General features: G+C 41.8%; 1 protein-coding gene across 2 annotated transcripts in view; it reads left to right on the top strand.

The window, feature by feature from the left end:
- LOC138750451 (rasGAP-activating-like protein 1) overlaps positions 1-27,158 on the top strand; it is a 313,399-nt gene that overhangs the window by 143,509 nt on the left and 142,732 nt on the right. The gene's annotated exons all lie outside the window — the stretch shown is intronic.

The following is a 27,158-nucleotide window of genomic DNA, read 5'->3' as shown; positions in this document are numbered from 1 at the left end:
TTATATTTCTTGTCTTTTATTTTTATCCCTTTTATATTATTTTCTGTTCCTATCAATTCTGCTAGTGGTTCTATAGCTAACGCGAACAATAAGGGTGATAGTGGGCATCCCTGCCGTGTTGACCTGCTTAAGTTAAATTGCTTTGATATATATCCATTTACTGTCACTTTTGCCAATGGCCCCTTATATAATGCTTTAATCCAATTAATATACTTCTCTGGTAAACTGAATTTTTGCAATACTTTGAATAAATAATTCCATTCTACTCTGTCAAAGGCCTTCTCTGCGTCTAAAGCAACTGCTACTGTTGGCGCTTTACTCCCTTCTACTGCATGAATGAAGTTAATAAATTTACAAATATTGTCTGTTGTGCGTATTTTTTTAATAAATCCAGTTTGGTCTAGATTTACCATTTTAGGTACATACTCTGCTAATCTGTTTGCTAATAGTTTAGCTATCATCTTATAATCTGTGTTAAGTAATGATATTGGTCTATATGAAGCTGGTGCGAGTGGATCTTTCCCTTGCTTTAGTATTACTGTAATTATTGCTGTTTTACATGAATCTGGTAAGCTTTGTGTTTTATCAATCTTGTTGATTACTTCCAGGAGGGGAGGAATTAATAAATCTTTAAATGTTTTATAGAATTCTATTGGGAATCCATCCTCTCCTGGCGTTTTATTATTTGGTAATTTTTTTTATTATCTCTTGTATTTCTACTATTTCAAATGGTTCTATTAATTTATTTTGTTCCTCTATTTGTAATTTTGGTAGTTCAATTTTAGTTAAAAATTCATCTATTTTGCCTTCTTTCCCTTCGTTTTCAGTTTGGTATAATTGTTCAAAGAATTCTCTAAAGTTTTCATTGATCTCCGTTGGATTATATGTGATTTGTTTGTCTTTTTTCCTTGATGCCAATACCATTTTCTTAGCTTGTTCTGTCTTAAGCTGCCATGCTAGAATTTTGTGCGTTTTTTCCCCTAGTTCATAATATTTCTGTTTTGTCTTCATTACGTTCTTCTCCACCTTATATGTTTGTAGTGTTTCATGTTTTATTTTTTTATCTGCCAATTCTCTTCTTTTAGTTGTATCTTCCTTCATTGCTAATTCTTTTTCTATATTTACTATTTCCCTTTCCAACTGCTCTGTTTCCTGATTATAGTCCTTCTTCATCTTGGTTACATAACTTATTATTTGCCCTCTAATGAACGCTTTCATTGCGTCCCATAGTATAAACTTATATTTCACTGATTCCGTATTTATTTCAAAATACATTTTAATTTGTCTTTCAATTAATTCTCTAAAATCCTGCCATTTAAGTAGCATGGGGTTTAATCTCCATCTATACATTCTTGGAGGGAAGTCCTCTAACTCTATTGTTAATATCAAGGGTGAATGGTCCGATAATATTCTAGCTTTATATTCTGTTTTTCTTACTCTATCTTGCATACAAGCTGATAACAAAAATAGGTCTATTCTTGAGTATGTTTTATGTCTACCCGAATAATATGAATATTCTTTTTCCTTTGGGTGTTGTTTCCTCCATATATCCAAAAGTTGCATTTCTTGCATCGATTTAATTATAAATTTGGTTACTTTGTTCTTTCTGTTAATTTTTTCCCAGTTTTGTCCATATTTGAATCCAAATTAAGGTTGAAATCCCCTCCTATTAATATGTTCCCTTGCGTATCTGCTATCTTCAAAAAAATATCTTGCATAAACTTTTGATCTTCTTCGTTAGGTGAATATACATTGAGTAGATTCCAAAACTCCGAATATATCTGACATTTTATCATTACATATCTCCCTGCTGGATCTATTATTTCCTCTTCTATTTTAATTAGCACATTTTTTCTAATTAATATAGCTACTCCTCTTGCTTTTGAATTATACGACGCTGCTGTTACATGTCCTACCCAATATCTCTTTAATTTCTTGTGCTCCAATTCAGTTAAATGTGTTTCTTGCACAAATGCTATATCAATTTTTTTCTTTTTTCAGTAAATTTAGCAGTTTCTTCCTTTTGATTTGGTTATGTATTCCATTAATATTTAAAGTCATATAGTTCAGCGTAGCCATTTCATACTTTGTTTATCTTCCCTTTCTGTTTCTCCATCATCACCTTTCCTTCTTATCCATTTCTGCTTTCTTGTTTTGAACACTTTATAAGACAACATTTCTAAAACATCAAACATTTTCCTTATTCTCCTATTTAAAACTTCTTTAACCCCATTCTCCCCTCCCCCTCCTGAGTTGCCCTTTATCCCTTGTCGGGCAACCACATCTCCCCTCTCCATTTGGATTTGCAAATTCACTCGCAAACGGCAACTGATTTTGTAGTGACCGTAACTCCTCCCCACCTCCGGAAAAGATTCCAATTTTCATACGAAACAAAGGTCTCTCTTTTAATTCCCTCCTTATTCCCTCTATTCCCTTTCCCTCCCTTATTAATTCTTATCTAAACTCTATATATTTTCCTCTAAATATGGATACATTCATGTATACACACACATACATACACATTACCCCTATATACACATACATATAGTTCGTGGTCATTTTTACTCTCATTACATGTCTTCATCTCTCTGCTTGTTTTGTAGTTGTTCTGCAAATTTTCTTGCTTCCTCTGGATCCGAGAATAGTCTGTTTTGTTGCCCTGGAATAACTATTTTAAGTACCGCTGGGTACTTTAACATAAATTTATATCCTTTTTTCCATGAGATCTTTTTTGCTGTATTGAACTCCTTCCTCTTCTTCAGGAGTTCAAAACTTATGTCTGGATAGAAAAAAAAATTTTGACCTTTATATTCCAGTGGCTTTTTGTCTTCTCTTATTTTCTTCATTGCTTTCTCCAATATATTTTCTTTTGTTGTATATCTTAAGAATTTTACTAAAATGGATCTTGGTTTTTGCTGCAGTTGTGGTTTCAGGGCTAAAGTTCTATGTGCCCTCTCTATTTCCATTTCTTCCTGTAATTCTGGTCTTCCTAGGACCATGGGGATCCAATCTTTTATAAATTCTCTCATATTCTTGCCTTCTTCATCTTCCTTAAAGCCCACTATCTTTATATTATTTCTTCTATTATAGTTTTCTATTATATCTATCTTCTGAGCTAACAGCTCATGTGCCTCTTTAACTTTTTTATTAGATTCTTCTAATTTCTCTTTTAAGTCCTCTACTTCCATTTCTACAATTATTTCTCGTTTTTCCATATTTTCCACTCTTTTTCCTATCTCTGACATGACCATTTCTATTTTATTCATTTTTTCTTCTGCATTCTTAATTCTTCTTTCTATCTCATTAAATTCTTGTAATTGCCATTCTTTCGCTGATTCCATATATTCTTTAAAAAAAGATATATCCATTGTCTTGCCTTTCTCTTCTTCTTCCATTTCTTTCTGTTCTTCTTCTTCTTCCTCTGGGTTGACCATCTGTTGTTTCCTTGTTTTCTTTTTACCCTCTTCTTTCTAGTTGTCGTTATTGTCTGTGTTCTGCACCTGCTGCTGTGTTGCAGGTGTCTCTCTCAGCTGTGGAGATCGACTCCGCAGCTGTTCCCCCCCCTCCCGTCAGTGTGTTTTTTTTCATGCGCGGTTGCGCACTTTTACTCGGCTCTGTGAGCCATTTTTGTAGTCCCGAGCCCGGGACTTCCACTGACCTGAGGGAGCGGGCTTCTCTCTCCGCGGCGGGCCTCCTCGGACAGGTAAGGCCTTCACCTTCTTCCGACGTTCTTTCTTCTTCTCTTCTTCCTGTTGTTTTCAACTTTTCTCTCTTCGCTGCCATTTTCTTCTCACCTTTATTTTTACTTTGTGTAAATTTTAATCTTGTACCTTTGTGTTTTGTGCATTTTTTTTAAACTTTTCGGGAGAGGGCTGGAATTCCCTGACCGGCCAGTACTCCATCACGTGACTCCTCCGAAATCTTACAAGATTAATGAACCACATTATTTTTAAAATGTTTCAGATGACAAAAACTTTAGAATAATCAATATTTTTAGTATATTTTATGGGATGTGCTGATGAGGCCAGTATTTAATCATTTGTTGTCTTTGACACAATGGGGCATTTGGAGAGCAGATGCAACTTAACCTTACGAACATGGCTAATGCTTTTTTTTAATGTATTTCAGCATTCATTTATTAACTTAAATTAAAGTTACCAGCAGCTGGAATTTGAACCCTTGTCTCTGAATCATTAACGAATGTCTTTGGATTTCCAGTTTTGTAATTTATCATTCTGTTACCTCCATACTTATTTTTGTAGGAGAGCACAAAATGCCCCAAACTAAATTGATTCAAAGGATTCAGATTTCTGTACAAATTTATAGAAATAGCTAGCTTCACCCCATTTCACTCCAGCTATTTTCTTGTTTCCAATACATTACTTGCTGGAAAATATAGACCAGGAGTGTCCAAACTGTGGCTCGTGAGCCACATGTGACTCTTTGACATGTAATGTGTGGCTCACGGGGAGGGTGGCTGTCTGTGGGTTGTCAGCTGACTGTCAACAGCCTGCCCACTGCTAGGCACCTGAAAGCTGCTAGCTGGCTTTGCCTTGCTGCTTTCAGGTGCCTAGGGGGAACATTTAGTGTGTAGATTTTGCAAATGGATAATTTGCAAGCCAAAGATTGGAAAATACTTTCCCCAACAAAACTGTACCAAGATGGGCAACCTCCCATGCCGGTCACCCCAGCCCCGTAGTCCTGCGCTGGCCACCCCAGCCCCCTAGTCCTGCGCTGGCCACCCCAGCCCTGGGAGGCTGTCAGGCAGTGGGGAGTTGGGGCAGCGGGGAGGAGGGCTGTCAGGCGCGGGGAGCTGGGTCACCAGCTGATTGTCATCATCTCAGCCCCTGCTAGGCACCTGAAAGCAGCTAATCACTTTCAGGCTGTTGCTTTCAGGTGCCTAGGGAGAATGCTCAGAAGCGGAGAATATACCTCCCTGAGCTGGGTTGAGTAAGTACACCTCGGGGACGGGTTCTCCACTTTCAGGTGACCTCCCGACAGCTGCATTCGGGTATTTTAGGTGGCTTTATATTCGGGTATTATGGCCATCTGAAAGGGGCTAACGATAGTGTTCGTGGGTGTGGCTTGTGATCATGTGATTGCTACAGCTCTTAAATATCTGAAGTTTATGGTATGCAGCTCTTATGTTAAGCAGGTTTGGTCACCCCTAATATAGACTGAGGTTTCGATTGTTCATAAAAACACAACATATTTCATGCCAGTATTCGATAGTATGCAATTAAACCAAGGTCACTGCCAAAAATTTTTCTTCATTCAGACAATTTGATTGCACTTCTACCAACCTAATATGCTGCAATCAATTGTTACACTGTGGTCTCCTCTGCATTGGAAAAACCAAATACATATTAGATTCTTGCTTTGCTGAACAGTTGTGCTAAGGCTGCAGGGAGACCCTGAGCTTCCTGTGATCTGCCATGTAATTCTCCATCCCATTCCCAAACTAACCTATTGGTTCGTGGCCTTCCACACTGTCACAGTGACACCTAATGCAAGCTTTAGAATCAACACCTTGCTTTCTGTGAGAGCACATTGATTGTAGCAGTTTCAGGTATAATCTGTTTCAACCATCCATCTGTAAGATTAGCTCAGCTTTTTTGTTAACTGATTTTCTTTCTGGGGGTTGAGATCATGTCCTGCTGTGTTTGTCCTCCTATTCTATATTTGCAACTCCCACATTCTTTTACATTCTTCTCACTCTCTAAATGCTCCCATCAGCTCATTGACCAGATAACTTTTTTTTACAGTTTTTGAAGCTGCTTTTGTCCCCTTTTCAATTCTGCCAGAAAGTCTCCAACTTGAATCAGTGGTGAGGGGAGCAAACCTGCTCGCTATGGAAGAGAGTTCCAAATACTTCTGACACTAAGAGAAAAATAATTTATCCTTAATTGGGTGATCCTTTCACAAGTCCCCCTTCAAGATCTTATACATTAAAAAAAGTCACCCCTCTTCAAAACTCTGGTAGTAATTAGACGACTCTGTCGAGCCTTTCTTTGAAGGACAATCTGCCCATTCCAGGTGCTGATCCAGTAAACATTCTCTGACCTACTCCCAACACATGAACAGTCTTTCCTAAATAACAAAATCTTCATTGTTCACAAAATTCCATATGCGGTCCTGACAATGCCCTATATAAATGAAACAAAGCTTCCCTGCTTTTGTATTCAATTCCCTTTTCAAGTAAATAATAAAATTGGGCTAGTTTTCCAAATTACCTGCTGGATCTGCAAGCCAGCATTTTGAAAACTATGCATTTGGAACCCCAGATCCCTCTCCTGCAGTCTCTCACAATTTCTCCATTTCATTCCTCAAATTTTTTTAAGAGATCTTGGCATTCCATTGTTCTTCACTCTTGTTTACATAGGACACAACAGTTATTAAACTTGGTTGGGAACCACAGAGTATGTAGAAGGATGTATTTCCTTCATTTTTATCTTAATTTTTCAGGAGACTTGAATGGAACTGAACTGCAGAATTAGAACACGACCCAGAGAGTTAATGGATATGTTTCTCTCTTCCTGGTTTAATTTTAAAACTGGCCTTTGTGCAAATTGATCTTCTTTTTAATTGCAAACCTATACTCTGTAAAATTGTGCTCTTTATAGGTCATCTGAATATTAGAGATAACTTGTCAGCTTGCTTGCAAAAGAACCCTTCTCATTGTGATAGTTATTTTGTGACAAATAAGCTTAAAATAGAACTCGAGACATCAGGAGACTGTCGCTGCTGGAATCTGAAGCTGAATACAATCTGCTGGTGGAACTCAATAGGCCGAGTAGCATCAGTGGGAGAAAGAAAATGGTTGGTTGATGTGCTGAATGTGGAGGCTGGTGGGGTGAAAAGTGAAGGCAAGGAACCCTATCCAAGCTCTGTATTTGATGTTCAGTTTTGATTAAGGCTTTTGGCCCAAAATGTTGATCATTCTTTTCCTCCCACTGATGCTGCTCAACTCGATGAGTTCCTCTAGCAGTTTCTGTTTGGCTACAGTTCTTCTGAATCCTCAGCTTCCCTCTGATTTTTCCACCCCTCAACCTCATACAAATCTCATCTTTAATATGAAGCTCAAGTTAAAGTTAGAAGCAGGGGATTTCATCTTGAGTGCCATAGTGGATGTATGCAGAGATGTAGTCCAACACAGATGTACAACCAAGCCTGCTGAGATGCTTGAAGGCATGACTTCCAAATAACTCATTAAACTGATTCAACATCATTCTACTAAAGCTTCTGTTAAAACTAGTTGAAGAAAGAATAGGAAGTTTCCATTGTACTTGTCCCACATTTCTCAATCCACACTAGATTAAGTGTATATTCATTGCTTTGCTCCTTGTGAAACCTTCTCACTGAGAAGTAATAATCTGGCTGCACAGTACTCTGGAATGTTTTTGAGAATATGATGAAACACTAAATAAAAACAAGTTCCTATTTTATTTCTGAGCCTGCAAAAGCTTTAAGCATTTAGCAATCAGCATTTACCTGCTCATTGCACACCAACCTATTTCATTATTACCATACCTGCTCCAACTTCAAGTACAATAAATGGCCTGCTCCAAAAAAAAACCCATATGGTTTGAAGTGTGGCCAACGCCATGTTAACATAATTTTGAACTTTCTGTACAATGCCATTGGGGATAATCTGTGTGCCTGTTTGATCTTGAACCCTCTTTCCGTTAGGATAAGATCTTGCCCAGCCTATGTCAAGTGGTAGTGGGCAAAGGTCAACTTGCATAAAAAGAACCCGTACTCCACTCTGCAGAGGCAAGTCATCCCTCATTTCTAATGCACAGCCTAAGAAGAAGACCAAATCAGCATGTCAGATAAATAGGAGAGAGAAAGGTAGAAAAATGGAATAAAAATAGTACTAATTCTAAAATGTCTACTGTCTGGAGGCAACTCAAATGCAGCATCTCTGTCTAATAGGTTGTGGGATTCCAGTAAGAATTAAATGGTGTATAGGTTGTAACACTCACAATTTCAAATGCTCATCTAATTGGGCTTGTTGAATGATTACTTGTTAATATAATTTCAACAAAAATGTACTGAATAAACTAAATAGTCACAGATATTTTTTCCAAATTAAATGAAACAGTTTGTAATTTTCCACTGACCTGCACCCCAACCATCCAAACCTCTCCTATCCAAACCTATCCAAATGTTTCTTAAATGTCAAAATTTATCAGATCAATATTATAGATGTAGTCAGGAGATGGGGACTTTTTTTTTGCATTCTACTTGGTCCTGTCTGAAAGTTTGACCCTTCTGGATAAACGTGGGAACTTTTTTAGAACGGGTTACAGGAATTAAATTTCCACAAAATCCAATGTTGTTTTTATTAGGTAATATTCTAGGAAAAGACCAGAATTGAAATTAACTATATATCAAAAAGAATTTGTAAAGATTGAGTTAGCAGTAGGAAGAAAATCTATAGCACTAAGTTGAAATTTGGACTACTTATAATTTAGGAAGCAAATATGATGTATTTTTGAAAATTTTGTGTCCGTATTTACAAATGGTTGGAATTAATTTATAGATATTTTCCCGAAACTTTGAGAATCTCATTAACCTTCTTGGAAGGATTTAAAAATGTAAATAGTTAGAAGCGTGTGGTGGGTGGTGTTTTCTTGGCAATCAGGTTTCTTTGCTTTTGCTTTATATTTCTTGTTTTTTTTTTCTTATTACTTCTTTCTTGGGGATTTTTTTGCAGGGGGAGGGATTTGGGGGTTTTATACCATCATGTATAATAGAACTGACATTAACATTTGGTTATTGTCACGTGTATTTTGCTATGATTACATGTATGGACAAAAAATTTTAATACAATATTAAAATAAAATAGTGAGTCGGTTCTAGTAAACTGGTAGATGGGATTTATCAGCCTTCATAGCAGCAGTTGCCTATATCCCTCTCAGCCTTTCCTATCCAGGAGCTTTAAAAAAAACATTGTAATTGTCTTCCATCTAAAGCTAATAATGACCCATACACTACTTGCTGGAAAGACTACACCCACAGGATACCCACCCTCTGACTTGGTCTTGTCATCATTGTAATGGCTTGTTCACATAGCTTCCTGGCAAATGGTGATTCCCCAGAATGTTAATGATGTGCGACTTGGCAATGATGGTACACTGAATATCAAGGGTAGATAATTAGATTATGTTATTGGAGATGATCATTATCTGACACCTTTGCTACACGAATGTTACGCCACATCAGTTCATGCCTAAATTTAGCCTATGCTGAAGAGGTAGATCATGATGTTAATCCACATGCAACCTGGATTTAAGACCAGCACTGTTATTTGAACAGCATCACTTAATCACAGCTGAACAGGTGGGAAGGAAGCTACCCAATCCCCAAATCAGTGCCTTGACAAAAAACAACCGATTTTCAAGAAGGTTTCTCATTGATGAAAAAGGCTGAGGACCCTGTGATTTCTGTCTCTCAGGGCTACGTCAGATCATCATTCAAGAGGATGAACCCTCACAAGGCATCAGGCCTTGGTGGGGTACCTGCCAGGGATCTGAAAATCTGCACCAACCAGATGCAATATTGCTGGCTCTCCCCTCAGCTCTGGATCACCTTGAAAACAGCAATTCATACATACGGTTGCTCTTTATCAACTACACCTCACCCTTCAATACCATTATTCCCCCTGTGCTGAAGCTATAAACTCTGGGACTCTGTACCCAGCTCTGCAACTGGATCCTTGACTTTTTCATTGTTTCCAATTCGTACTGAATGTGGTCTTTCAAAGTCTCTTCCTTCTTGATCATCAACACAGGCGACACCCCAAGGATGTATGCTTAGCCCATTGTTCTACTCATTATACGCCCATTACTGTATGACCAGGCACAATTCCAATGCCATCTACAAGTTTGGCAATGACATCACAGTTGTCAGGAGAATCACAAATGGCAATGAGAAAACATATAAGAGGAAGATAGATCAATTCATTAAATGGTGTATTGACAACAACCTTGCGCTCAAAGTCAACAAATCCAAGGAGGTGATTGTGGACTTCAGGAGGAAATCAGGGGAACGTGACCCATTCCTCATCAAGGGCTCAGTAGTGGACAAGGTTAAGAACTTCAAATTCTTGGTGTAAACATCTCCGAGGGTCTCTCCTGGTGCCATCATTTTGATGCAATCACAAAGAAGGCTCACTTCATGATGTGTCTGAGGAGATTTGGTATGTCACCAAAGGCTCTCAAACTTCTACAGGTGTACCGTGGAGAGCATTCTGGTTGATTGCATCACTGCCTGGCATGGAGGCACCAAGAATAAACTCCAGAAGGTTGTTAACTTGGCCTGCAACATCACAAGCATCAGACTTCACTCCATCGAGGACGTCTACATGAGGATGTGTTTTTTTTTAAAAAAAGCAGACTCCATCCCCAAAGATCCCCACCACCCAGGACATGTCCTCTTCACTTTGCTACCATTGGGGAAAGGATATAGGACCCTAAAGACAAACTCTCAGCAGCACAATGACAGCTTCTTCCCTGCTACCATCAGATTCCTGAATAATCAATGAACCAGACACTGCCTTACTTTTCGTGCAATATTATTTTTATTTTTTACAGTAATGTTGTAAGATGGTTATAATATGAATGTTTGCACTGTGACGCTGCTGGAAAACATTGAAGTTCATGATAATAAATACTGATTCTGATTTATATTGCTATTGCTGTGTGTTGGGTGCTTTCTATAACACCTCAAAATTCCTGAAGTTTATGGGGAATGTGTGCCAGCTGCTAGGAATTTTACATTACTTTAACTTTTTGAAAGCAGTCCGGGTGGTTTCAGACATGGGGGGGGGGGGGGGTGGGGGGAACTCTCATCTGGAAGCTCAGCAGCAGCAGGGAAGGGGATTAGGTCAAATGACTATCAGTTGGAGGCCATATCACCTGAACTTAAGTGAGGAACAGTAGTATTTCAGTAAGGATGAATCCACTGAAACTTGCCAACTCCTGGGCCTATGGTGTACCTTTAAGAGGTGCAAGCTGACTGTGGATCATACAGGCCATTTTAAAGTAATTAAAGCCACTTATGACATGTTGCCTTGCCAAGATTTGCAGTCATTCAGTAGTATGATTGGCACTGAGTTATACCCAAGCCTTGTGAAATTGGATTATTATCTGCATTGAAAGCAGACAGGGGGTTAGTGACACTTTAAAATCCATGCAATTATTGTATTGAATTTAACCCACAAATGTTAGAAAAATTTAATGCAGAACTGTCTTTTTTTTGGAAGTCCCACCAACTACTTGACAATGAGATAATGTTAATATTTATTCTGATGTATTAAACGAATATGAGCCAGAGAGATTAATGATTCACTAAATTACTCTGATTGCTAGGTTTGGTCTGTCTTGACAGTTGGTATTTGGTTTTAAGTAAACAGGCGGTTTGTTTCTTTTAATCTTGGCACAAGCTGCAGAGAATCAATGTAAGGAAAGCCCAAAGTGGAAAATAAAATCGAAAAGAAGAAAACATGAAAAATATTAGAGGATGTGGACGTACAGTGTTTTTTTGGGGAGGAGAAATTTCTAGGGTCTGTTGCATAAACAGGAGCAGTGAAGGCATACAGCCAATTCCCTGTAAACAGATCTTCATGTTACTCAAACTACCAAATATCTCTAGTATTTGGGAATACCTCCCCTTTATGTTGAAGTGCTGTCTCTCATAGGATCTTAATTCTCAGTCTCCCTTACGGCAGACAAAAGTTAAAGAGTCTCAGAGATGTTATATTCTAAATGTAGTATTACGTGACAGTAATGGAACCTTGACCTTTACCTTTACTTTCAACTTAGCAGCAAAAGGCCATCTCTTTCATTTTTATTCATCTGTTGAGTTACTCTGGGTGTCCCTGAGTTACCTTGGGTTTCAGCATCTGGAATACAAGGAGAGATTGAGCAAATTAAGTCTTTATTCCTTGGAATGTAGAAGGCTGAGAGGGGATTTGATAGAGGTGTTTAAGACTATGAGAGGGATAGATAGAGTTGATGTGGAAAGGCTTTTCTCATTGAGAGTAGGAGAGATGGATACAATAGGTCATGGGTTGAGAGTTGATGGGCAAAAGTTTAGGAGTAACATGAGGGGGAACTCAGAGAGTGGTTACTGTGTGGAATGGGCTTCCGGGAAAGGTGGTGGAGGCAGGGTCAATTTTGTCATTTAAGAGAGAGTTGGATAAGTATATGGATGGGAGGGGGATGGAGGGATATGGCCAGAGTGCTGGTAAGTGGGATTAGAGGAGGGTACTTGGATCAGTGCAGACTAGAAGGGCCAAATTGGTCTGTTTTCGTGCTGTAATTGTTATATGGTTATAATCAGGAAGTTCTCCATTTAATTTGAGCTCCACATCTTTGGTTTAAAATGATCATCTGTCACTTTGGATCAGGACTGATGGGTGCAATGGCGGCACAATTAGCATAATGGTTAGTGCAACACCACGCTACAACAACAGGGTTCAAATCCAGCACTTTCTGCAAGGAGTTTATGCATCCTCCACATGTCTGCTTTGGTTTCCTCTGGGTGCTCCGATTTCCTCCCACTGTTGAAAACGCACCAGGTTTGGAGGTTAATTGGGTGTAATTGGAGTGCATAGGCTTGTGGGCCGAAAGGGCCTGTATGTCTAAATTTTAAAATACCCCATTAATTTGGTGGAGTACTAACTGATTGCTTTACCCATACTGCATACATTGTGTGATATTGATATTTAATGGGAATGGAGGCCACACTTGTTTTCTCATTGGAACCTTGTATCTAACATGAAATACCAACAAAATATAATATGTTATAAAACAGTACTAGTTTCTGTGATTTTTGTTTTCAAGGGTGATTGCCCTTGATCTGACTGCGGCACCAAGAAGCCCTGGTAAATATAAAATCTGTGACCATCAAACATAAAATACTCCAATGGTTAGAATCTTAAATTGGATAAGTGAAAATCATTCCCGTCCCAGAACATCACTGCAGGAATTCTTCAGGTCATTTTTCTCGATTCAACCATCTTTAGCTACTTCACCAACACCTTCGACCTCATGATCAGAAGTGGGGATGTTCACTGATCATTCACTGTACAACTATCAAATTATCTCTAACTCATAAACAAATAAATTGGTAGTCCTCAAGTTGTTCTGCAAGGAAACAGCCCAACTCATCCAAACTGACAAAGTTGACTATATCCCTCTAAGCCTTCCTTATGTAGGTACTTTTCTAAATTTTTAAAAACATTGTAATTATCTTCAATCCAAAGCAATGGTTCTCAACTTTTTTCTTTCCACACACATACCACTTAAAGTATTTTACATACTTTAAGTATTCCCTATGCCATAAGTGTTCTTTGATTAGTAAGGGATTGCTTGATGTGGTATGTGAGTGGAAAGAAAAAGGTTGAGAGCTACTGATCTAATGCTAATAATGGTTCATGTACTAAGAATTAGGCCATATTCAGGCATAAACTGACAAGTGGCAAACAACAGTCATGTGGCAAGTTTGCCAGACAGTGATCATTTCCAATAACCTAATCTACTGGTGATTATTTTCCCTTGATATTCATTGCCAAGTCCCACATTTTTAACATTCTGGGGATCACCATTTGCCAGGAAATTATCTGAACAAGCCATATAAATACCAAGTCAGAGGTTTGGTAACTGACTCACCTCCCGGCACCCTAAAGTCTTTCCAGCAAGGACAAAACAGAAGTCCGGAGTATGATTAAATAATCTCCAATTGATGGAATGCAGTTACAACTCAGGAAAAATAAGCCCATTTTATTTGCACCTTGTCCACCACCCTAAACATTAATTGCCTCTAATGTTGGCGGTTATAGCATTTGTGTACCATAAACAAAATGTACTATATTTACTAATCTAGATTACACGACAGCACATCCCAAATCCGTGATCTCTTCCGTTAAGAAGACAATGGCATCAAGTGCATCGGAGTTCTGAGAAAGGGGAAATAAATACCTGACTTTTGAGTGACACCCTAATCTGAAAAACTTAATAAAAAAAATAGGCTACATGCAATTTTAACTTGTAGAGAAAACAGGAAGAATCTATGCTCTAATTTACTTATTTTACTTCATAATAAATATTATTTCAGTTGATGAGAGGATGAGTTTCTAGTTAGTGTAATTTTTTTCCACCAGTGTTGGTATAGCATAATGGTCTGAGATATAAGCTTCTCAACAGTCCTTTCTCAATTCTAGCCATCTGTCAGGATTTTGGACTCCTCCCAACAAGGAATCCCACAGAACAGAAGATCATTCAGTGCAAGGTGCCTATCCCTGTTCTCGGGTTTATCCTGCTATGTAACGTTCCACTGATCCTTTGATAGGGAATGTGGCTTTTGTTTCCACAATCTTGCCAACCCCTGTATTCCAAATTATAATAACTTGATGATCAAATACATTTTTCCCATCTCTCCCTCACTTTTCTATCAATTATTTTGGATATGTATCTTTTTGTTCCTATCGATAGAAATCCTTGCATTTCCCACTGTGTCAAAAGCCTTAATATTTTTTAATGTTTCTCTCAAATCTGTCTTTAATCATTTCTGTTCTGATAGATGATCCGAGATATTTTAAACCCTCTCCTCCCTGGTAAAATTCCAGTCAATCTTATTTTGACATTCTCTATAGGGTGCTATTGAACTCATATTTCGGTATAGATGCAGGCTCTGTTTCTAGAAATAGATTTTATCTGCAGTGTATGAGCTTTTCAATTCATAGTGCAGAATGTGTCATTGCATTCAATCCTTTTTTTTAAATTTTTTATTTTTCACACCATAAATCACAATAGCCATGATATGCACTTTTTCTTTTTCACACATTTACAGTGACTTTTTCTCCCCCCCCTCCCTCCTCCCAAGCCACCCCCCCACCCCCCCCCTCTCATCCATTTTAGGTATACAATCTAGGTTGCATTAATTCAGTCAGACAATGTTGTCATTCAACAAAAATACACCAGAAATTCTACAGAGTCCATTCTTTTCTTTCCTTTTCCTTCCATCAACTTAGGTAATGTTTGTCCCCGGTAGGTTTTCGCTATTGTATTTAATGTAAGGCTCCCATACTTGTTCGAATATTTCAATATTATTTCTTAAACTATATGTTATTTTTTCTAATGGAATACATTTATTCATTTCTATATACCATTGTTGTATTTTCAAGTTATCTTCCAATTTCCAGGTTGACATAATACATTTTTTTGCTACGGCTAGGGCTATCTTAACAAATCTTTTTTGTGCATCCTCCAAATCAATTCCAAATTCTTTGTTTTTTATGTTACTTAGGAGAAAGATCTCTGGATTCTTTGGTATATTGTTTTCTGTTATTTTATTTAATATCTGATTGAGATCATCCCAACATTTTTCTACTCTCTCACATGTCCAGATTGCATGAATTGTTGTTCCCATTTCTTTTTTACATCGAAAACATCTATCAGATACTGTTGGGTCCCATTTATTTAACTTTTGCGGTGTAATGTATAGTCTGTGTAACCAATTATATTGTATCATACGTAGCCTCATATTTATTGTATTTCTCATCGTTCCAGAACATAATTTCTCCCATGTTTCCTTTTTTATCTTTATATTTAAATCTTGTTCCCATTTTTGTTTAGTTTTACCATTTGTTTCCTCATTCTCCTTTTCTTGCAGTTTAATATACATATTTGTTATAAATCTTTTGATTAACATGCATTCAATCCTTAATGTAAAGTGCTCGTGGGTGTCTATTTGTATCATATTCATTCTATATATTTTTTAATAGTTTATACCCTCACTCCTGTGATCAGAGCATCGTGCGACACATATGGTGGAAAATATTTCTGTTGATTAAATATCATTATCATACTCCCACTTGTATAAGGAAAGATGCATTTTACGCCACTCACCAATTCGGGCACAATTTCCAATCTTAAATATGGAATCACACATTCTGTTTATCTGATGTTCTGTACAGCAGTAGGCAGTGTTTGTTGGGGGAGAATTTCAAGAAAATTGTATCCAGACCATCGTTTAAAATCATTCAATAAAAAATGATCTGCAGTCTGTTCCCAATGAGCCGCAGTGGAAATGCTGTACTGATAATTTGGGGGTGTTTCTTATTTTGGCACACACACAAATTAGCTTTATATCACATTTGAAACAAGTGGCTCTAATGTCATCAAAAACCTCGACTGTAAATCCAGAAACCTTGTTTTGCTTGTGTTTTTCTTGTTTTACTTGACATCTCTGAAGAACTGAGTTCCCAACGAATGACTTCTCCATTTTTTCACCGTTACAAGCCTCTGGCACAGAGTTTAACGTGTACTGAAACACATCTTAATCCAATATTCAGTGGGGTTGAGATCAGAGCAGTCAGGAGATTTGAAGTTGTATCCAGTCTGGCTGCATTTGTTTACATGTATTTTCCCTCCAGCGATAAATATGAAAGCTATTATGATGCTGGATATTTGGTGGCCTGTTCGTTTTGGCTTATCAGCCACTCTTCGATGATACATCCTGATTATTAAGTAATAATTGAACTGTGAATTGCTATTGAAAATAGTAATATCTGACTTAAAAATTCTCAGTTTTTCAATTACTAGTTAGTGGGAAGTATCACAAGATGTCTGAATACAAACTATTCTCATGGAGCAGAAAAAAACGAATTAGTAAATAATTGCATTTCTGCACATGGACGCCTGAGCCAGTAGCGAAGCAATCATCTTTATTACACTGCAAATGGTACTTGATCTCTGTACGTGACAGCTGCTATATAATAGCAAGATATTTACTATCAAGAACCAAAGCCTGCGTGGGCTTGGTTTCTGAGAGCTGCAATAGTTTATATCCCTGGAGTTTGTCTGTCATTGCCATTACTCATTTCTTCAGCACTTTGAAACCCCCGGAACCCTTTATCCTTGTTATTTTCTGCTGACAGGCATTGAAATGCCATATCTGTCGACACATGGAAAGTTGCTACCTTAACAAATTATTCACAAGAATCAGAAAGTAGAGCTAGACACCTTTCAGATTGAAACGATCACCTGCAATTATGTCAAGTCAAGTTTATTATCTGATTGCTCAAGTGCAGTGTGGTGAACTGCTGTACATTCATTAATCTGGTTCCACCCTGTCCTGTGACTGCACCCGTTCCTCCTCCCTCTTGACCCCGTATAAAGGCTCCAACACCACAACCCCTCACCAGAAAACCTGGGTCACAGCATAGGATGACCTTCAAGTTTATTGTAAATAAAAGCCTATAGTTTCATAACTAGTCTTTTGAGTTTTGATAGGGCATCAATTTTATTTACGATAATTTTTTTCCCAATGATGGAATAATTCTTGAAGCCTGATAAGCTAGAGATTGACCCATAGTCACCAGAAGCCCCAGACTGCTTTGAGGTCTTTTTACCGGAGTCGTGGCCATGGCGACAAACAAGCTGCACGTACCCTTCTCCCGGGTCAGATATCAAGTCTTCCCGATGATCAGGGGCGCCTTAACGTACACGGTGGCAATGAACATACTCAAGGACCAGTACAAGGAGAAAATCAATGAGACATAGGTCAGGCACATGCTGGTGACCCGCAGACATTGACTGGGTGAATTGAGCAATGAGTTCCTCCAGGCCCTGCATGAACTTGCATGAGCATGCAACTTTGTTGGTGTCAGCCACCCAAAGCACAGATGACATGATCGTAGGCTTCCAGTCAGACGATGTGTGCCAGAGACTACTTGAGCAGAGTAAGTTAAACTTAAGAGGGGCAATTGACCTCGTGCAATTGTTGGAGATCGGCCACCATAACACAGAAACATACTCGGCAAATGGCGCAAGGTCTGCACACGGGCTGCCATCTTGGGACTCGGGTCCTCAGGCCATCAGCCAGCTACCGAGTTCGATGAGCAAACCTACCACAAGAACACCCAAAGTGCTACTTTTGCGGCCAACCAAAGAATCACCAAAAACTCTGCCCAGTGAAGATGCTATGTGCTCAAAGGGCAGGGAGAAGGGTCACTGCCCAAAGGTATGTTGATCGCAGCTGCCTTCCAGTTCCAGCACCGCTGTGTGCACAGCATGGGAGCCACCATCTTGTCCGCCATCAGCTTCCAGGGACGAACACACCATGACACTGGGGCCGCAATCTTGGATCCGGCCAACTTCCAGGGATAACCACGCTGTCGCTTGGGCACCACTTTTATACCCCAACACTATGAGTCAACACTCTAATGTGCCCCATTTCAGGTCGAGAGTGATGCATCTGACTTTGTCCTGGCCACCATCCTGAACCAGGCAGATTGACCCATGGCCCCCTTTTCCTGTACCCTCCAGTGCCCTGAAATCCAACACTGCTCATCGAGAAGGAGGCTCAGGCAATAGTTGTGGTGGTGAGGCACTACCTGGCTGGCAGACGCTTTATCCTGCTCATGGACCAATGGGTGGTGGCATTCATGTTTAACAATAAACAGCAGGGTAAGATAAAGAACGATAATATTTTGAGGTGGAGGATTGAACTCTCTACCTTTAACTACTATATTCTGTATTGGCCAGAGAGCACAAGATGGTAGTATGGTTTGACGGCCATGCCATAAGTGACGTTGGTGCTGGCGGAAGTGACGGGCAGGGTAATAGCATTGCTCAGCACTCGCATGTGGAGAGGCCCAGAGGGACAGGAGGCATTCTTGGCTGGTCACAGAGGGCCACAACACTCCTGATGGGTTCGGAAAGGCACACTTTAGTGAGGTAGCCTTTCTTCCCACATAGGGAGCAGTGCCAGTTCCTCAAGGGGCAGTTCTTGCAGGAGTGCCTGTCTGACCCATACTGGGACCCACAGTACTTACAATGGCGGCTGGCATTGGTGGCGATGATTGTCTCTTCCTTGTGGGACCCTTCAACAACTGCTGGTGTTATCAGTGTCAGCCAGGCCAGTGAGTGGGGGAGGCAAGCATCGAAGGTCTCCACATGGTGGGCTACAGCTTCGAGGGAGCCGACCACTTCCATGATCCTGATGAGGATTGTTCTCATGGTTCTCATGAGCCACATTGTTCTCCTCCAACACTCTCTGTCAAGTTGCCACTTCCCCAGCAGTCACACCAGCTTCAATGGTGCACGGGTGCGCTAGCTCTCGCAGAGCCCCAAGGTAAGCATCAGCCGTCTCACCTGGCTGCTGTACTCTGATGCTGAGCAGGTACTGGGCAGAGAGTATATTTATTGGGGGCCAGTACATACCTTCCAGGGTGGCCATTTCAGGTTCAAAGTCTGTGCAGTCTGTGATGGCCTGGAAACCAAGGGGGCTCAGCTTGTTGCGTAGGGGCATTAGCTTTTTCTTGTTGGTATTGATGACCTCCGCTTGAGTGTGGATGATCGTCTCGACCGCGTGCTTCCAGATCTCAAAGTATGCTGGAGTGTCTGGGTGCTGAGGGTCTATGTCCAGCCTCTCAGGGTGAGGAATCTCTCCATGGTCCTCAAATTTTAAGCTGATTAAATTGTGATGCGCTGTGGTGCAGCAAACAAACACAAAACTCGAGAAGACTGTACTATAGGCTTTAATCAGCTTAAAGTACAACACCAGGTCTGTGTAACTTCTGGTTCCATGTGCCCGACTGGTTTAGGAAGGGGCTGGTGATTGACAGCCAGCATGATGGGGCCAGCCTCCCAGGTCACCTACCTGCAGGTACAGTGGTTGCCCCCTGCATTAGGCCTGTAGGAGTACCGCTATAGTAGTGGTTGTATCACTCTCTACCTATAACTACATATTCTCTATCAGCCAGCAAAGCTCAATGAGCCCCCAGATGCCCTGTCCCAGGGGACATGTGCCAATACCCAGATAGACTACCTCTGGACCCTCCACAATGACCTCTGCCACTCTGGTGTCATGAGATTTTTCCACTTTATCAAATTGTACTCTATTGGGGAGGTCAGAGACATGAGCGGGGACTGCCAGGTCTGCACAAAATGCAAACTGCACTTCTATCAACCAGATTGGGCATACTTGGTGAAAGCCACATGGTTGTTTGAATGCCTAGGTATGGATTTCAAGGGCCCCTTCCCTTCCACCAACCACAACATGTATTTCCTCATGAATATTCACATTTAGGATGACCTTCAAGTTTATTGTAAATAAAAACCTATAGTTCCATAACTCGAGTCTTTTGAGTTATTGATAGGGCATCATACAGCATGACAAAACAGTGTTCTCCAGTCCTCAGTGCAAAACATGCAGACACAACCAAACAAAACACAAATGCAGGCAAACAATACATCTGCAGGACAAGTAATCATTATACAAATAAATAATTAAGTATCGTCTTGTGAATATGAAAATCTCTGATGGTTCGTGTGAGCAGTTCCTTTGGTCGTTCAGCATTCTCACTGCCTGTGGGAAGAAGCTGCTCCTCAGCCTGGTGGTACTGGCTCTGATACTCCTGTATCTCTTCCCCGGTGGGAGCAGTTGAAAGGTGCTGTATGCGGGGCGGAAGGGGTCCTCAGCGATTTTATGTGCCTTCTTCAGACAATGATCCCAGTAGATTGCATCAATGGGAGCGAGGGAGACTCCTCTCTGCCACTCTTACCGTCCCGTGGATTGATCTATGATCCATTTCTCTGCAGCAACTGTAGCACCCTGCCAGCTAGGGTGCTCTCAATAGAAGGTTGACACAACAATAACTGTGTGTCATTGTCACAATGTGCTTCACATGGAAACACAGACATTGTAGGAATTTAAAGCTTTCAAATCAATGCCAGTGAAATGGATTGCTTCAGGCAAAGGAGCACCATATTCTCTGAGTTATGGATCTGCACGAGGTAGCATAGGTAGTGAAGGGTGATGATATGACAATGCGAAGGTTAAAGTTTGACAAATTGTGGAAACTATTGGATTGTGCTGCATGTATTTTTCATCACTGTGTAATCTGCAACTAAAGTAGAGTATGTGAGCATTGTTTCTGTGCAAAAGTGGACCAGCTATTTCTGGTTGAGTTCCATGCTGCTGCACTGGTAATTTGCCAGCGTCAGACATGCACCTGATGATGCCACTTATTTTATGGTGTATGTGCGAACAGTCACAAAATAGTGAGCAGCAGGATGTCATTCAAAGAACCCATTGGTTTACCAAATTGTAATTTCCAAAATGCTCTGGAGACAAATCTCTAAACGCATTGAAAACTGGGCTCAAACTAGCAACGTGTGCTTTTTGGAGAAATTAATCGCTAATGGGAGCCTTGGTGGTCCTTTTTGTACTGACAATAACCACAACAGCAGTGCGAGCATAAGACAGCTTTAATAAACTAATCTGTACACAAAGAGGTCTTGTCTCTCTGCAAGACAAACCTGGAAGGCTAGACTGTAGCCCTGGACTGCTTTATATACAAGGTCACCGGGATGACCCCTGGTGACCTAGTGGTGTAATTACATATCACCATATTCACTCCCCCCTTAAAAAATTGTTTTTCCCCCCAACCCGCCTCATCCTCCTTCCCTTGTTTGTAAGTTAATGTTCAGAATTTTTCATGGCTTCCGTTGCCTTCTAGATCTCCTCAGTAGTGGTATAGGGGTGGGGAGTGCGGTCTGCCTTTCGGCCTTTCTTGGTGTAGGTATGGGAGTGGGCAGTACTGGTTGGTCGTGTGGGCTGGGGATCCTCTTGTATGTGATTAGGTCCTGACATCAAGTCTAGGGTGGTGATATTTTGTGGGGCGGGCGTACCCAGGGTCCTGATTTCCGGGGTGGGTGGTATAGTCCTCTGGGGTGACTCGATGGACGACTGTTCTAGTGACTGCTGCTGCGCTCCTTGTTGATCCGTAGACATCTGTGTTTCCTCCGCATTGTTCACACATCCGGCCGGCGCGAGATTCCTGGTGGCCACCGAGTCTTCTCTTCCATCCGGGAATGTGACGAAACCGTACTGAGGGTTCGCGTGCCTCAATTCCACTTGATCCACCAGCGGGTCCACTTTGTGGGGTCTGCAGTACTTCCGGAGGAGAACAGGTCCTGGTGTCATCATCCATTTAGGCAGCACTGGGCCCGTCGTGGCTTTCCTTGAGAAAGAAAAGATACAGTCATGTGGGGTCATGTTAGTGGCAGTACACAACAAAGAACGGATAGAGTGTAGGGCTTCTGGCAACAATTCTTGCCATCTAGTATCAGGCAGGTCTTTTGCTTTTAAAGTTAAGAGGACCGTTTTCCAGATAGTGCCATTTTCCCTTTCGACTTGTCCATTCCCCCAGTGATTGTAACTTGTAGTACGGCTGGTAGCAATCCCTCTCTCGTGCAGGTACTGCTGTACTTCTGCGCTCATGAATGCAGCAGCCCCTGTCTGTGTGTATGTAGTTCGGGTACCCAAATAAGCTGAAGATGGGTTGGAGGCATTTTATAACAGTGGCTGTTGATACATCAGAACACGGGATTGCGAAGGGGAAATAGGAATATTCATCTATTACGTTTAGGAAATGGACATTTCTATTATTGGACAGGAGTGGGCCTTTAAAATCGAGGATGAGGTGCTCAAAAGGTTTGGTAGCTTTTATCGGGTGGCTTTGTCTGGCCGGTAAAATTGTGGTTTGCATTCCGCACAGATGGGGCAGTTCTTGTTCACTGACCTCACTTCCGGTACGGAAAATGGGAGGTTTTGGGTTTTAATGAAGTGAAACAGTGTAGCGACCCCCGGGTGGCCCAGCTCATTGTGCAAGTTCTGCAACTGGAATGTGTGGTTAAGGATGGCACAAGTGCCTCTGGACAGTGCGTCCGGGGGCTCTTTGAGTCTCCCGGAGCGGTATAGAATGTCGTAGTTAAATGTAGACAATTCTATCCACCAGCGCAGGATTTTGTCATTCTTAATTCTCCCCATTCTGGTTATCGAACATAAAAGCCACAGACCGTTGGTCTGTGACGAGGGTGAAGTGTTTGCATGCCAGATAATGTCGCCAGTGCCTTACTGCTTCCACAATGGCTAGGGCCTCCTTCTCTGCTTCTGAGTGTCTTACCTCTGACCCCTGTAGGGTTCACAAGAAAAAGGCCACCGGTCGTCCGTCTTGGTTTAGGGTGGCTGCCAGAGTCACATCGGATGCATCCGTTTCTACTTGAAATGGGATCAACTCATCTATGGACCGCATGGTAGCTTTAGCGATATGGTCCCTAATGTCCCTGAATGCTCTGGTGACTGCTGGGCACAGTGGGAAAATGGAGGTTTTTATAAGTGGGCAGGCCCTATCGGCATAGTTGGGACCCATTGGGTGCAGTAAGCGAACAGCCCCAAACACCTTTTTAGTGCTTTCATCATGTGTGGCACTGGGAGGTCTAGGAGAGGGCGCGTATGCGGGCTGGGTCTGGGCTGATTTCCCCGTTCTGCACTATGTAGCCCAGGATTGGCAACTTCCTGGCACTAAAGACGCATTTGTCCCTGTTGTACATTTTACCCCCTCCATAAATCTTCGTCCGCGAAGCCAAGCCAAAGAAAAGAAGACATTAAGTTCCTTTCCTCAGCTGCCTGGAAGAAGCGTTTTAAATTCGTGTCATGATCCTCCTGAGTGTGGCCACAGATTGTCACGTTGTCTAAGTAGGGGAACTCCGCTTTCAGTTGGAACTCATTTACTATTCAGTCCATTTCTCTCTGAAACAGGGACACTCCATTGGTGACACTGAAGTGGAGTCGCAGAAATTGACACAGCCTGCCGTCTGCCTCAAATGCCGTGTCAATGCGATTGCTGTTTCCAATGGGCAGTTGGTGGTATGCTGCCTTTAGGTCTATGGTGGAGAACACCTTATACTGCGCAATGTTGTTGACCATGTCTGCTATGCGTGGCAGGGGGTAGGCATCTAGTTGTGTAAATTTATTGACTGTCTGGCTGTAATCCACCTCCAAGTGCAGTTTTTCTCCTGACGTCACTATAACCACCTGGGCTCTCCAGGGACTGGTGCTCTGCTCTATGATGCCCTCCTGTAGTAGCCTGCGGACCTCTGTCCTAATGAAGGCTCTGTTCCTCGGGTTGTACCTCCTGCTCTTTGTGGCTATTGGTGTGCATTCTGGGGTCAGGTGTGTGAACAGTGAAGGGGGTTCTATGTTCAGGACAGACAGACTGCAGTGTTGTTTCTTCGTAAGGCGTAGTGGGGGGTGAGGCCCGTTGTGCACGATTGTAATGTTTTCTAACTGGCACTGAAAATCTAATCCCAATAGTACCGGGGCACAGAGGTGAGGGAGTACTAGTAATTTGAACCCTTCGTATTTTGTGCCCTGGGTTTCTAGAGTAACCCTGCAAAACTGTTTTACCTCAGCCACAAGGCTGCTGGCTGCTAACAGGATCTAGTGCTCACTCGGGCATGTGGGGAGGGCAGTTGACTAAGCCCTGGTCAATAAAACTTTCAGTGCTTGCACTATCTATTAAGCAATTTACCCTCACATATTAATTTTGATGCACACAGTGGCGTCAGATAAATTCTGTGGACTCACCTGATTCATGCGTAGGGAAGCAAGTCTGATGTGTCCTTCCATCCGATAGTACTCGGCATCATATCCATCTCCTGAAGACTGTGTCCTCTGCGGTGTAGCATTTGTCCAAGATGGTCGGCTGCACATGGCATTCTTCTTCTTCTGTTTGTCTGTAGAGAAAGAAGAGCTTTCCTGCCTCTCATTAGCATGAGAATGGGCCTTGGCTGTGGCCTTGGGTCTTCTGCAGACTTTTGCATAATACCCACATTTTCCACAGTTGGAACAACCATTTTCTCTGGCAGGGCAGAGGGCTCTGGGGTGCTTTCTTTGTCCACAGAAAAAGCACTTGGGACCCTCAAGGTGCTGATGCTGCTGTGAATTCCTGTGAGGCAGCAAACATTTCTTTTCGTGGGGCTAGAGAGTCCGGCAGTGTGACGCTTGTCCCAGCCCCAGGGTCCTGTGAGTACTCCTCCAATTCTTTCCTGGTGCTTTCTGAAGCTTCTGCGATAGTCTCTGCCTCATCTAGCCCCACCATTCCTTTCTCCAGCAATCGATGTCTCGTCTCAGTGGACCGTATGCCCGCAACAATTCTGTCCCTAATAAGGTCCTCCGCATACTCCTGGGCTGATACTGCTTTAAAGTGGCAGCCTCTCGCCAGGTCTTTCAGAGAGAGTATAAAGTCTCTGGCAGACTCCCCTACTTGTTGTGACCTGGTCATGAGTCTGTACCAGAAGTGGAGTTCACTATGCTCCTTACTGTTCTTTCTTCTTTCTTTGGCTTGGCTTTGCGGACGAAGATTTATGGAGGGTGTCGGACTCTGGCTTTACCCTATCCTCAATTTAGTCTATGTGTCATCTGAGTCCAGCATGCTCGTTGAATGAAGTGATAGGAGAAGGTATTCGGTTTAACAATCAGTTTATTACACAGCACAAGAATAAAGCTCAACAGAGCTCTGGTTCAGTCGTTAGTTCATAGGTCACCTGCTCAGTGAGCTATTCCCCAAGAGTGACTCCTACTGTCCAGTCTCTTCTGTTTATATAGATCAACATTATTACACTGAACAAAAGTTGGCTTTCTTTGCTAGATTCCTTGCATAAGATTTATCTCAAGCAATTTCCTGCTCTGCAGTTATCTAGGGTGTAGACCTCCCATCTTAATCCTCAAGGCCAGAACATCCTGTTGTCTTGATCAGAAATCAATTCATACCCCAGATATTTCTAATTATTTCTTTGTTCTCATCTGGCCATAGTCTTCTGTTTTACTCAAAACCTCCTCATGACTTAGCATTCCTACTAAATTGGTTTATACATTTTCTCTCTTTTGTATTTGGAGGCAGCAAATTCTACACGTACTATAATCAGCCAACTTTGCTACATACTGTGGCTGTTACTTAATTGAATTCCTATTTCCCTTAAACAGTATAATTGCAGTAAAAAGTAAATTGTTACATAGTACTGGATTAATTAATACATAATGAATAGTACATAGGCATATTTTCTATGATTACTTAACCCCTTGGTTCCAACAAGGGGTATGTCCATGTCTGCTGCAGGCTCGTTGGTGACTGACAAGTCCGATGCGGGACAGGCAGGCACGGTTGCAGCGGTTGCAAGGGAAAATTGGTTGGTTGGGGTTGGGTGTTGGGTTTTTCCTCCATTGTCTTTTGTCAGTGAAGTGGGCTCTGCGGTCTTCTTCAAAGGAGGTTGCTGCCCGCCGAACTGTGAGGCGCCAAGATGCACGTTGGAGGCGATATCAGCCCACTGGCAGTGGTCAATGTGGCAGGCACCAAGAGATTTCTTTAAGCAGTCCTTGTACCTCTTCTTTGGTGCATCTCTGTCTCGGTGGCCAGTGGAGAGCTCGCCATATAACACGATCTTGGGAAGGCGATGGTCCTCCATTCTGGAGACGTGACCCACCCAGCGCAGTTGGGTCTTCAGCAGCGTGGATTCGATGCTTGCGGATTCTGCCAGCTCGAGTACCTCACTGTAATGCCTCTGTAAAATGCTCATTGCCTCTTGGTAGGACCTGGCATCCTGTATAAGGGAGTAAGGGTGATCTCCCAGCTGGGCTAACAGCTGTATTAATAGCTCTTTATCCAATGCCTCAGCACCCTCCATGTAATTCAGAAAGCATCTCTGCCAGCATCCAAAGTGTATGGCGGCTCCAGGATTTCTGGGGTCGAGCTCCAGCCTGTCTGGTCGCAGCACATGGCTAAGCCGCAGTCTCTGGTCCCTTAGGTGTAGCAAGGGTGAACCCTGGGGTATTGGGAGCTGCTGGTAGAGCTTCTGTTGGGGCTTGTGTCTGCTGGAGGAATAACCTAGGTGCTTGGGGCTGTTGGCTGAGTCTCTGGCTTTGGGACATTTGCAGTGGGCTTAGGGGGGATCCCAGCGGTAGCGTCAGGTCTCCGTGGTACTGGGGAAACTGCTGCTGGAAGAGTGACAGTAGTGGTGTCTGCTTTCCCTGGCTCTGGAGTGGTTGGGAATTCTGCACATAAGTGGCGATCAGGAGCACGACTTGTGGAGATCCTTCCACTTGCACTTGTAGTGGCCCCTTTCTGATCGGACCGGGGTTTAGGGTCTGCGGCGCCTGTACTGGCAAACCCACGGGCAGGCAAGACTCTTGGCCGTTTCTTGCCCTATCGTACTTCTGTGGTCTTCCCTGCATTCCACCACGATTCCAGTACAGCAGTTCCTCGCCGTCTCTGTCCTCAGAAACACGTGCATGCTAGTCGT

The sequence above is a fragment of the Narcine bancroftii genome, unplaced genomic scaffold (assembly GCF_036971445.1).
Source record: "Narcine bancroftii isolate sNarBan1 unplaced genomic scaffold, sNarBan1.hap1 Scaffold_151, whole genome shotgun sequence".
Taxonomy (NCBI): Eukaryota; Metazoa; Chordata; class Chondrichthyes; order Torpediniformes; family Narcinidae; genus Narcine; species Narcine bancroftii.
The sequence above is the reverse complement of the archived record's forward strand: the minus strand, read 5'-3'. Positions and strand labels throughout refer to the sequence as shown.